The 12,727-nt window shown below is 44.4% G+C and overlaps 1 protein-coding gene across 5 annotated transcripts in view; it reads right to left on the bottom strand.

Moving 5' to 3' along the window:
* The window catches only part of AGAP2 (ArfGAP with GTPase domain, ankyrin repeat and PH domain 2), a 419,192-nt gene that overhangs the window by 40,592 nt on the left and 365,873 nt on the right, over positions 1–12,727 (bottom strand). The gene's annotated exons all lie outside the window — the stretch shown is intronic.

Raw genomic sequence — 12,727 nt, 5'->3', positions numbered from 1 at the left:
TTCCTCAGCATCAACATGGGTTTACTAAAGACAGGTCCTGTTTGACTAACATGCTAAGCTTTTATGAGGTAGTGAATGCTAATATGGATATTGGGAATGCTGTAGATGTGATATACTTGGACTTTGCAAAGGCCTTCGACACTGTTCTCCACAAAAGTCTGGTGCAAAAGTTGAGGATGCAAGGACTGGGGAAAAGTCTGTGTTCTTGGATAGGGAACTGGCTAATGGACAGAAAACAAAGAGTTGTGGTCAATGGATCGTACTCAAAATGGGAGACTGTTAGCAGTGGGGTTTATTTATTAATGACCTAGTGGATGCAGTAGTGAGCAATGTTGCTATTTTTGCAGATGATACAAAATTGTGCAGAATCATCAACTCTCAGGAAGATAGTGTCATATTGCATCAGGATCTGGATAGGATGGCTATATGGGCACATACATAGCAGAAGAAATTCAATGTTGACAAATGTAAAGTCATGCATTTTGGACGTACTAATGGTCTAGCACCATACAAAATAAATGGGATACAGTTGGGGACATCAAACTTGGAGAAGGACTTAGGAGTACTCATTGACAACAAGTTAAATAATCGTACTCAATGCCAAGCAGCTGCAGCTAAAGCTAACAAAATTTTGGGATGCATTAAAAGGGAAATAAAAACTCGAGATGCTAGCATAATATTGCCCCTGTTTAACTCTCTAGTAAGGCCACATCTGGAATATGGAATTCAGTTCTGGGCACCACATTACAAAAAAGATATTGCAGTTTTAGAGCAGGTGCAGAGACGAGCAACAAAATTGATACGTGGGATGGAAGGTCTCACTTATCAAGAAAGGTTAGATAAACTGGATTTATTTAGTCTCTAGAAAAGAAGCCTTAGAGGGGATCTAATTAACATGTATAAATACATCAGAGGGCAATATAATGGCTTGGTGGATGAGCTTTTTGTCCCTAGGCCTTCTCAAAGGACTAGAGGACATGATCTGCGCATGGAGGAAAAACGTTTTAGCCATTTATTTAGGAAAGTGTTCTTTACAGTAAGAGTGATTAAGATGTGGAATGCATTGCCACAGGAAGTCGTTATGGCAAACTCTATACCTGCATTTAAAGGGGGCTTAGATGCTTTCCTTGCGTTGAAAGACATCCATGGCTACAATTACTAGGTAATGCCTAATGATGTTGATCCAGGGATTTTATCTGATTGCCATCTGGAGTCGGGAAGGAATTTTTCCCTTGAGGGGCTAATTGGACCATGCCTTGTAAGGGTTTTTTCGCCTTCCTCTGGATCAACAGGGATATGTGAGGGAGCAGGCTGGTGTTGTACTTTATACTGTTTGAACTTGATGGACGTATGTCTTTTTTCAACCAAAATAACTATGTAACTATGTAACATAACTGCAACCAGCCCAGGAAACTGGATAAATATATATTCCTGAACTGATAGAGGTGGATACACGACTACAACTAGCCCAGGAAACTGGATAAATGTATATTCCTGAACTGATAGAGGTGGATACACGACAACAATTAGCCCAGGAAACTAGATAAATATATATTCCTGAACTGATAGAGGTAGACACAGGCAGACTCATCCCTGAAATGTCTTGAATTATTTGTGATAGGCGCTATGGTTTCTGACCACCTGGCAACATAGTCCAAAGGATGACAAGTGTAACTGCTGCCCCCTGGCAGGCTGCCACTGATGGCTGAAGACAGAGGGTGACTGTTTCCTCTCTCTGTAGCTGGAGTTTGTTGCTAAGGCTGCAGTGTTATTTAGTTTACATTCCAGTGTAGTGGTCTCTATTTTCTCACACAGCTGCGCAGAGTTATATGGCTCATGCAGCTTTTGGGGTCATGCTGCCAGCTGGCACCCATCCACTAGACTGAGGACCAGAAAAGATTCTCCGTTTGGAGACTCCCTTCCCAAGGCTTGCAAAAATGATATAAATGACTAGTAGACCTAAGCCCGTTTAAAAACAGGCTCTAGGTCTGTGTTGGAACGCCTCCTCCCTCCCCTCCTCCGGGGCACTCTAATTTCCTCCCACAACCTAAACATACTGTCAGCTTACACTATTTGAATAGTACAGGCTTTAAATTGGAAGCTCTGTTAAAGGACAATTAGTGACATTAATTATTCAGTGTATTCAGTGAAGAACTGCAGAATATGTCAGTGCTTACTTAAAGCGGACGCAAACCAAACATTTTTTATTTCAAAATATTTAGTTGCACCACTCTGACACATTCAAAGATAAATAAACACTCCTTCAAGCCTATGAGCATTTCAGTGCATGCTTTTCATCCTTCTCTTTTCATAACTAGGGTTATACTGGGGGCAGCCATTAGCAATTTCTCCTTAGCTGGACACCTCCTACTCTACCAGTTTGCCGGATTCTGTCCCGGCAATATGAAAAGAAGGGAGGGGTTCCTCCAATAAATGTCAAATGTTTTATATTTGTCATCATGCAGCTGAAAAAAGGCTGCCATTAATTATTATAATTTAGAAAACAGATTTTATTTCTGAAATCTTGTATTTTTAATTTGGGTCCACTTTAAAAGAAATCTAAAGGTAAAAACCACCCACAGTTTAACTTCCCCAGGGCTTCTTGCAGCCCTCTGTAGTCATCCTGTGCCTGCGCCATCCTTCCGCAACCCTCCAGTCAGCAGCAGCGACCCTCTCAAACCTGGCCAGCCACACGCCTCCTCGTCACTTTCCAATGCACGGCAGCATTTTGCGCACGAGCAGTATGGGAAAATTGCTACTCCGCATGTGCAGAACACTCCCAGCAATGTAAGTGAGATCAGGATGCGTACAGCACAGGGCCGTGCATGCCCAATAGCCTCCGACTGGCCACGACTGGCCAGCGTTGGGGGGGGTGTTGCTGCCACTGACTGAGGAGGGTAGCGGAATGATGGCGCAGACACAGGATGACTGCAGGAGGCTGTACCAAGCCCCAGGTAAGTTAAACTGCCTTTTTTGCAGGCTTAAAGGGATACTGTAGGGGGTCGGGGGAAAATGAGTTGAAGTTACCCGGGGCTTCTAACGGTCCCCCGCAGGCATCCTGTGCCCGCGCAGCCACTCACCGATGCTCCGGCCCCGCCTCCGGTTCACTTCTGGAATTTCACGCGCCTGCGTTGCCATGTCATCGGTCCCGCTGTTGTCACCAGGAGCATACTGCGCAGACACAGACCATACTGGGCCTGTGCAGTACGCTCCTGGTGACATCAGCGGGATCAAGGACACTGCAATGCAGGCGCAGTGGTTTTCAGACTTTAAAGTCTGAAATTCCAGAAGTGAACCGGAGGCGGGCCGGAGCATTGGTGAGTGGCTGCGCGGGCACAGGATGCCTGCGGGGGACCATTTGAAGCCCCAGGTAAGTTCAACTCATTTTCCCCCGACCTCCCTACAGTGTCCTTTTAAAGTAAATGGGAACCGTTGCCTACAAAAAGTCAGATTCTTACCTAAGGAGAGGGTCTGGGTCCTATAGAACCTAGGTTCTCAACGTGCGGTACGCGTACCCCAGGGGGTACTTCTGATGGTTCCCGGGGGTACTCAGACTTGCTATACTTAACCAAGAATAACAAATTTAGAGTTTTAGAAAATGATAAATCCCATTTAAACAATACCAAATTAGTAATTTAGCTGAATAAAAGCAATAGTAAATGCTTGGAAATTGTTTAGAACCAATTATCATGTAATATGATACATACATACATTTGTCAAGGGGTACTTGCGAGAATGTTTACTATGCTAGGGGGTACTTGGCAAGTACAGGGTTTTAAAAGGGGTACATACTAATAAAATGTTGAGAAACACTGCTATAGAGCATTCCCTCTCCTCTCCCGGTGCCCTGGGTGCAGTGCAGAATCCCCCGCTTGAATCCCCTGCCGCAGGGGACTTTGGAAGTCTTCGGGAGCCGAGTCCTCCCAAAGACAGGCGGCTGCATCCTGCGTATGTGCGGTTGCACGATACAGGACATTCGTGCGTGCACAGTATGTAGCGGCCCGTCTTCGGGAGCACTCGGACTCCCAAAGACTTCCCGAAGCCTCCCTTTGGCGGCGGAGATAGCAGCATTTGAACAAATTGGTTGAATACTTCTATGGGGGATACTGAGCTGGAATGGGGCCCGGGAGAGGATAGGACCCACAGCCGTCCCTCTCCTTAGGTAAGTATCGGCCTTTTTTTGTAGGCGACGGTTCCCATTTACTTTAAGTAACTGTTCAAATGCATAATCATATGATTTTTTGAGAAAAACACATTTCTACTGTACGAGCTGCATTGGTGTAAATAATTATACCGTGAAATGCCAATTATAAGATATTATTTTTCATGTTACTGTAAAAATAAACTCAAAACATGAGTATGTGATACAAAAATAAACCACATAAATGTGAATGTAACTTACAGAGACCGAAAAAACACACAGCAATGAAAACAAACAATATGGGAGAGAGCACTGATTCTACAAACTTACAATCTAACATTATAAAGGAGAACAATCAAGTTTTTTAAAAAAATGTCATTGTTTTTGTTTGTTTGTTTTAAACAATTATGCATTTTCAGCCTGACTTAACATAGAATTAATAAATTCTGTCAATTTTTATTACCGTTCTTTAAAGGTCACCTGAAGTGAGAGGGTTATGGAAGCTGCCATATTTATTTCCTTTTAAATAACACAGATTACCTGGTTATCCTCTGCCTTTAATCCATTCAGCTATAGAACCTGAACAAGCATGCAGATCTGGTGTTTTAGTTTAGTTTTGTTTTTTTTACCTAGATTTGCAGCATGCTTGTTTTAGGTGTGTGGCACAGACATTACTGAAACCAGAAAGATGAGCAGGATTCCAGGCAACTGGTATTGTTTAAAGGGAAATTAATATGGAAATAAACATGGCAGCCTTCAAATCCCTTTCACTTCAGGTGTCCTTTAAACATACTGTATAGTGAAGTAATACATAATATTAAATGGAGTAATATAATATTTAGACACTAGATGGCACTATAAGCTCATTTTTCCTCAAGCTGCAGGCATGCGCTCAAGAAAAATGTAATGTGTGTTGTTGTTTTTTATAACGTTTTGTTGGTGTCTTATGATGTTTTATTTATTATGTTTAGCATGAATAAATCAATATTTATCTTTTTTTATTTGGAACATATGAAACATTGCAGTTGCAAGTGTTTTACTGTAACAGATACATCTCTGACATAGCAGAAGACAAAGCTCCAAGTGACTAATAGTACACAAGAATAAAACAAGTCTGTTTTCTAGATGCAAGAAATGCCTGTAAAACCAGCTGAAATTTTTTTAAAAAACATTTTTTTTAAAAGGAAACCTGAGATGGCCATTGTGGGGTTATTTATGCTTACTTGGGGCGTCCTTCAGCCTCATTAGACACAGAACATTTATATCACGTTTTTCCAGTGCTGGGCCGAAATTACGCATTAGCGTAATTACGCATCGTAATTCACTACAAATGCACCGTAAGCGTTACGTGTAAGGTTACGGTATTACGCGTAATTAATTACGCGTAGACCGCAGGTTACGTTATTACGCGTAACAAATTACGCGTAAGACAGTAAACTCCCATTGAAATTACACAGTCTGCCGTAATCGCGTAATATTACGCTCCCGTATAATATAAAAAAGCCGCCGACTTTAAGGGTTAATAGCAAAGCCCCCTTAAGTGCTAAGAGCCTCAAATTTGGAGAATATATTAAGGAGATCAGAAGGAATAAGAGGAAAAATTTTTTTTTCAAAAAGACCTTATAGTTTTTGAGAAAATCAATGTTAAAGTTTCAAAGGAAAAATATATACATTTAAAAACCCGCCGACTTTAACGGTTAATAGCAAAGCCTGCTTAAAATTTAGGAACACCAAATTCACAGGGTATATTAAGGTGATCAGTGGGAATAAGAGGAAAAATTTTTTTTTCAAAAAGACCTTATAGTTTTTGAGAAAATCGATTTTTAAGTTTCAAGGGCAAAAATGTCTTTTAAATGCGGAAAATGTCAGTTTTTTTTGCACAGGTAACAATAGTGTTTTATTTTCATAGATTCCCCCAAGTGGGAAGAGTTTTACTTACTTCGTTCTGAGTGTGGAAAATATAAAAAAAAACGACGTGGGGTCCCCCCTCCCAGACCTCTTTAACCCCTTGTCCCCCATGCAGACTGGGATAGCCAGAATGCGGAGCACCGGCCGCGTGGGGCCCTGACTATACCAGCCCGCATGGTCCATGGATTGGGGGGTCTCGGAAGGGGAGGGGCAGCCAAGCTTTCCCCTCCCCCTCCGAGCCCTTGTCCAATCCAAGGACAAGGGGCTCTTCTCCACCTCCGATGGGCGGTGGAGGTGGAGGCCGCGATTTCCTGGGGGGGGGGGGTTCATGGTGGCATCTGGGAGTCCCCTTTAAAAAGGGGTCCCCCAGATGCCCACCCCCCCCTCCCAGGAGAAATGAGTATAGAGGTACTTGTACCCCTTACCCATTTCCTTTAAGAGTTAAAAGTAAATAAACACACAAACACATAGAAAAAGTATTTTAATTGAACAAAAAACATAACCACGAAAAAAGTCCTTTAATACTCTTAATTAACCATTAATACTTACCTGTCCCTTTAAAAGCCAGTTCCCACGCAATATCCTCGGAAATATACTAATCAGTTACAATGTAACAAAGTTGTTACAATGTAACAACTTTGTTACTTTGTAACTCCACCGCACCTGACGTCACTCGCGGCTCACCCGCCGGCCGCCGCATACACGCTAAGTCCCCGCCGGCTCCCGCCGTCCACTCCGCCCACACCTATCACCCATATACATGCTGGCACCCATGGGTGCCAGCATGTATATAGGTGACATGTGAGAGAGGCGGGGAGGGCAGCGAGAGCCGGCGGGACTTAGCGTCCTACACACCCGACAGAGCTCTGAGCTATATAGCTCAGAGCTCTCTAAAGCATCTTTGTATTTGGGCTCCAAGGAGCCCCATTGGTCCTTAGCAGACCAATGGGGTTCCTTCTGATTTGAAGAAACCCCATTGGTCTGCTAAGGACCAATGGGGCTCCTTGGAGCCCAAATACAAAGATGCTTTAGAGAGCTCTGAGCTATATAGCTCAGAGCTCTGTCGGGTGTGTAGGACGCTAAGTCCCGCCGGCTCCGCTGCCCTCCCCGCCTCTCCCACATGTCACCTATATACATGCTGGCACCCATGGGTGCCAGCATGTATATGGGTGACAGGTGTGGGCGGAGTGGACGGCGGGAGCCGGCGGGGACTTAGCGTGTATGCGGCGGCCGGCGGGTGAGCGGCGAGTGACGTCGGGTGCGGTGGAGTTACAAAGTAACAAAGTTGTTACATTGTAACAACTTCTTTACATTGTAACTGATTAGTATATTTCCGAGGATATTGCGTGGGAACTGGCTTTTAAAGGGACAGGTAAGTATTAATGGTTAATTAAGAATATTAAAGGACTTTTTTCGTAGTTATGTTTTTTGTTCAATTAAAATACTTTTTCTATGTGTTTGTGTGTTTATTTACTTTTAACTCTTAAAGGAAATGGGTAAGGGGTACAAGTACCTCTATACTCATTTCTCCTGGGAGGGGGGGTGGGCATCTGGGGGACCCCTTTTTAAAGGGGACTCCCAGATGCCACCATGAACCCCCCCCCCCCCCACCCAGGAAATCGCGGCCTCCACCTCCACCGCCCATCAGAGGTGGAGAAGAGCCCCTTGTCCTTGGATTGGACAAGGGCTCGGAGGGGGAGGGGAAAGCTTGGCTGCCCCTCCCCTTCCGAGACCCCCCAATCCATGGACCATGCGGGCTGGTATAGTCAGGGTGCGGAGCCCCACACGGCCGGTGCTCCGCATTCTGGCTATCCCAGTCTGCATGGGGGACAAGGGGTTAAAGAGGTCTGGGAGGGGGGACCCCACGTCGTTTTTTTTAATATCTCCCACACTCAGAACAAAGTAAGTAAAACTCTTCCCACTTGGGGGAATCTATGAAAATAAAACACTATTGTTACCTGTGCAAAAAAAACTGACATTTTCCGCATTTAAAAGACATTTTTGCCCTTGAAACTTAAAAATCGATTTTCTCAAAAACTATAAGGTCTTTTTGAAAAAAAAAAAATTCCTCTTATTCCCACTGATCACCTTAATATACCCTGTGAATTTGGTGTTCCTAAATTTTAAGCAGGCTTTGCTATTAACCGTTAAAGTCGGCGGGTTTTTAAATGTATATATTTTTCCTTTGAAACTTTAACATCGATTTTCTCAAAAACTATAAGGTCTTTTTGAAAAAAAAATTTTTCCTCTTATTCCTTCTGATCTCCTTAATATATTCTCCAAATTTGAGGCTCTAAGCAATTAAGGAGGCTTTGCTATTAACCCTTAAAGTCGGCGGCTACCTAACATTGATCCATGCGTCAACTTTTCCGCTTGGCAGCATGACCTTACGCATCAATTGCTAGTAGGAATTTACGCGTAAGCCAATAACGTAACAACCTGAATTACGGTATTCTTACGCGTAATTGCGTAAGGGCTATGCGTAATTACAGACATGTACCGTAAATGAATGTCTACGCCGTAAGCGTAATTCCGTAATGCGTAATAGCGTAAAATTACGCGTAATGATCCGTAAGCGTAGTTTTTTCCATTACGCCCAGCACTGCATTTTTCTCCTGTTGGACTGAAAGTGCCAGAGCTGCAACCACTAGGACACGCTCTATAGGCAGTAGCAGTGTTAGGGAGTCTTGCCCAAGGTCTCCTACTAAATAGGTGCTGACTTACTAAACAGGAGGAACCAAGATTCAAACCCTAGTCGCCTGCATCAGAGGCAGAGCCCTTAACTAGTACACTATCCAGGCACTTTCATTAGGTGCATGGGATCCATCGTCATCCTCTCTGGCCAATCCGTTGTGTAGTAAATCGTCCCAGTAATCTGGCTGGCCTCGCACACACCACACTTCGCGTTTTTTGCATCCGGGAGCATCCTGCGCCTGTGCAGGTGCAGAACACTCCCGTACGGAGCGCAGCTGGGGTAAACGTGCGGCCAGGCCGCTCATGCTCAGAAGTGCACGACTGGCCATGTCTAGCTGGGGGGATTTCCTGCAGAAAAGAACGACCGGAGAGTCCCACGCACCTAATGGGGCTGGAGGAAGCCCCAGGTAAGTATATAATTAACCCCACAATGGCCATCTAAGGTACCCTTTAAGATTTTATAATTTCCAGAGAAAATATATTTTATTACGGAAATCAAAATATAAAATTAAAGAAATTAAAATGACTATAAATTCCCTTAATAGGTAATTCCTGCAAACACAAAACCTTGTCCAGATCCTGCTGCACCTCTGCCTGGACTACTCCCGGAGTCACTCACCCAAGAGGAGTGTGAAGGTCAGTGCTGTAACTCCCCCACACAGGTGACTCACAAGCTGAACAACATCAGCATGACAAACAGGCAATTCCTGATATGAACGTTTTCCTGGATCTGTGTGGGCTGCAGAGCTTGTTTTTATCTGTCCTATAAACTCCTTGATTAGCTGATGTCAAATAATCAACTGTAAAATATCTGGTTAGGAGGACAGACACTGGTCACTTCCTTTTCAATATGCTGTGTGTGCTATAGGCTGCATACTTCTCAGACTGATTCAGACTGTGCCTTCCCCCTTGCACGAAGTAGTGTGGGAATGATGCAATTAAAGTATACTGAGCACTTATGTGAAAATCTTAAAGGAGGTTTGTTAATTGTTAGAGATGGGCTGAACGGTTTGCCTGTGAACGGTTCCAGGCGAACTTTGGGTGGTGCGCGTTCGCCGGCGAAGGCGAACTTTTGCGGAAGTTCAGTTCGCCCCCATAATGCTCCATTACGGTCAACTTTGACCCTCTACATCACAGTCAGCAGGCACATTGTCGCCTAACAGACTACACTCACTCCTGGAGCCCCCCCCTTATAAAAGGCAAGGTTCGCCGGCCGTTTTACTCACTCGTCTGCCTACAGTAATTAGTGAAGGGACAGCTGCTGACAGACTCTGCTAGGGGAAACTTAGTTAGGCTCTTGTAGGCTTGTTAGCTTGCTCCTGGCTGATTGTTATTCCTTATATAGCACCCCACAAGAGCTCCTTTTCCTCCTCTTACCCTCCGGAGGAGGAGGATCTTGTCTTATAGGGATTTGTAGGATGTCAAAAGCACGCTCACATACATTGGCCAGGAATCGAACTCAGGTCAACTGCTTGGAGGGCAGCTATGCTCACCACTATACCACCAACACTACAGGTTGAAGCCAGCCTAGATGGCCTGGGAAGGATGAAAAGCTAGGTGGCCATGCAACCATTCCTGCTAACCTAAAGCTTACTTGTGTCTTACAACACATTGGCTTAAGACTTTACCAAATTCAATGCTCCAATATGGGGAAGCTTCTCTGTTTGCTGTATTTTGTTTTGTTTTGTTCTAAGTGTGGTGTCACAGTTCACTCATCTCTTCAACTACAAGAAAGGCCCAGGAGTAGTCTTAAGAGAAAGTAACATAGATTGTAGTGTAACTATTTCAACTAATGTACCCTTCTTAAACTTGAAGATTGTATACAAATGTTTTGCACCTCGCTTAATCGCATGGGCAAAACGGTTTCCATAGCCCTGTAAGAGAAAGTGTAATAAGGGCCCTGCCATAACATAGATATTATGGTAGCTAAGACTACTCCTGGGCCTTTCTTGTAGTTGAAGAGATGAGTGAACTGTGACACCACACTTAAAAAAACAAAAACAAAAAAACAGCAAACAGAGAAGCTTCCCCATATTGGAGCATTGGATTTGGTAAAGTCTTAAGCCAATGTGTTGCAAGACACAAGTAAGCTTTAGGTTAGAAGGAATGGTTGCATGGCCACCTAGCTTCTCATCCTTCCCAGGCCAGCTAGGCTGTTTTCAGCCTGTAGCGTTGGTGGTATAGTGGTGACCATAGCTGCCCTTCAAGCAGTTGACCTGGGTTCAATTCCTGGCCAATGTATGTGAGCGTGCTTTTGACATCCTACAAATCCCTGGAAGACAAGATCCTCCTCCTCAGGAGGAGGGAAGGAGGAAATTACACTTCCTGATAGATGTATACACATGCAAGATGTTGTAAAGCACTTCCTGACAGATGTATACACATGCAAGATGTTGTAAAGCACTTCCTGACAGATGTATACACATGCAAGATGTTGTAAAGCACTTCCTGACAGATGTATACACATGCAAGATGTTGTAAAGCACTTCCTGACAGATGTATACACATGCAAGATGTTGTAAAGCAGTTTAGGCCTGCAATTCAACATTCAATGTGATTTCTGACCTTAAAACAGTGGTTTGCGTCAAATGTAGGTTTTTTATTGAGACTTTTGAGGTGTATCCCACTCAACCGTGTCTCCCTCCACGTATTAGACCGCTTGAAACATCTTTTCCATCATTTTTCTAGCCAGCATAATTTTTTTCTAAATTTTCAAGTTCGCCTCTCCATTGAAGTCTATTGCGGTTCGCGAAAGTTTGCGCGAACTGAGCTTTCGCGGTAGGTTAGAGAACCTAAAATCGGAGGTTCAGCCCATCTCTATTAATTGTGTGAGTTTTTGGGGAGCAGCATGCAATCACTTACCTACGGTAGCCCCCCCTTCCCCCCCTGCTTCATCCATATGGAAGCCTCCATCTTCTGTGTCCCCATCCCCACTGTGACTTACCGTGTCCCTGGCAGCCGCAATGCATGTTGAGGAGGCGCAATGCCTGCTGTGAGATGTTGTTCATTGATGTGGTTGCATCTGCTGGCCAGTAGACGTAATCACATCAATGGGAACTACATCTTCTGCATGCATCAGGCTTCCTCACATGCATTGCAGATGTCTGGGACAGAGGACTACACTGCGGTACAGGGGCGTAGATAATGGAGGCCTCAATATATAGATGGGGGGGGGGTTACTGAGCAGCCCCCCATAGGTAAGTAAATGCCTGCACTCCCAAATGCCCACACAATTAACGTTTAAGGAATTTTTACAAAATAGTGCATAGTTCCCTTTAAGGCAGCAGAAGCAACACTCACACAACACTCACATAGAATGGAGGACCTTTTTTCAACTTATCATATTTATTTCTGGTCATGTTGTAGCTTTATTACTAAGCTATTTTATATATATATATATATATGCCCAGAGATACAGGGATAGACAATAGACATTCAATAGCATCTTTTCCTTGGATGTGGGCGCGTGCGCGAGCCCATACTAGTGACGCGGTGGGCGTTGGGTGGGACGCATGCGCGTCCTACAGCGGGGATTGGAAGTAGGCGTCAGTATGGATGCGTACGCGTGCCCATGGCAACGCCATATTCGCTGCAACCAATCGGGAAGGGAAAGAGGCGTGTGCCAAGTAGCGTCATATGACGGATGGCATTTACGCTTCTACACCCGGGACTGGTAATACTTGGGAGACCCGTATGATGACAAGTGAGAGGAGGTCACATGCGGGGAGGGGAGGGAGGAGTAAACGGAAGAGGAAGAGGTAAAGCGTATATTAGAAAGTAAGAGTAATGGCCGCACATGCTTCTGATGAGTCGCACGTAGCGTCGAAACTAGTAAAACATGTGGCCAAGGAGGGACGTGGAGACAGAGGGGGACGCCGGGAGGAGATGACCATACCAGCGCAACAAAGCCCACCCAGCGGCCATCGATTTGGGTAGAGCCCACAAAAACTCTGTGCCCTATGAAAACCTCCATGCTTGTGAGTG

This window comes from Hyperolius riggenbachi, chromosome 2 (assembly GCF_040937935.1).
Source record: "Hyperolius riggenbachi isolate aHypRig1 chromosome 2, aHypRig1.pri, whole genome shotgun sequence".
Classification (NCBI taxonomy): domain Eukaryota; kingdom Metazoa; phylum Chordata; class Amphibia; order Anura; family Hyperoliidae; genus Hyperolius; species Hyperolius riggenbachi.
This window is presented reverse-complemented; position numbering and strand designations above follow the sequence as displayed.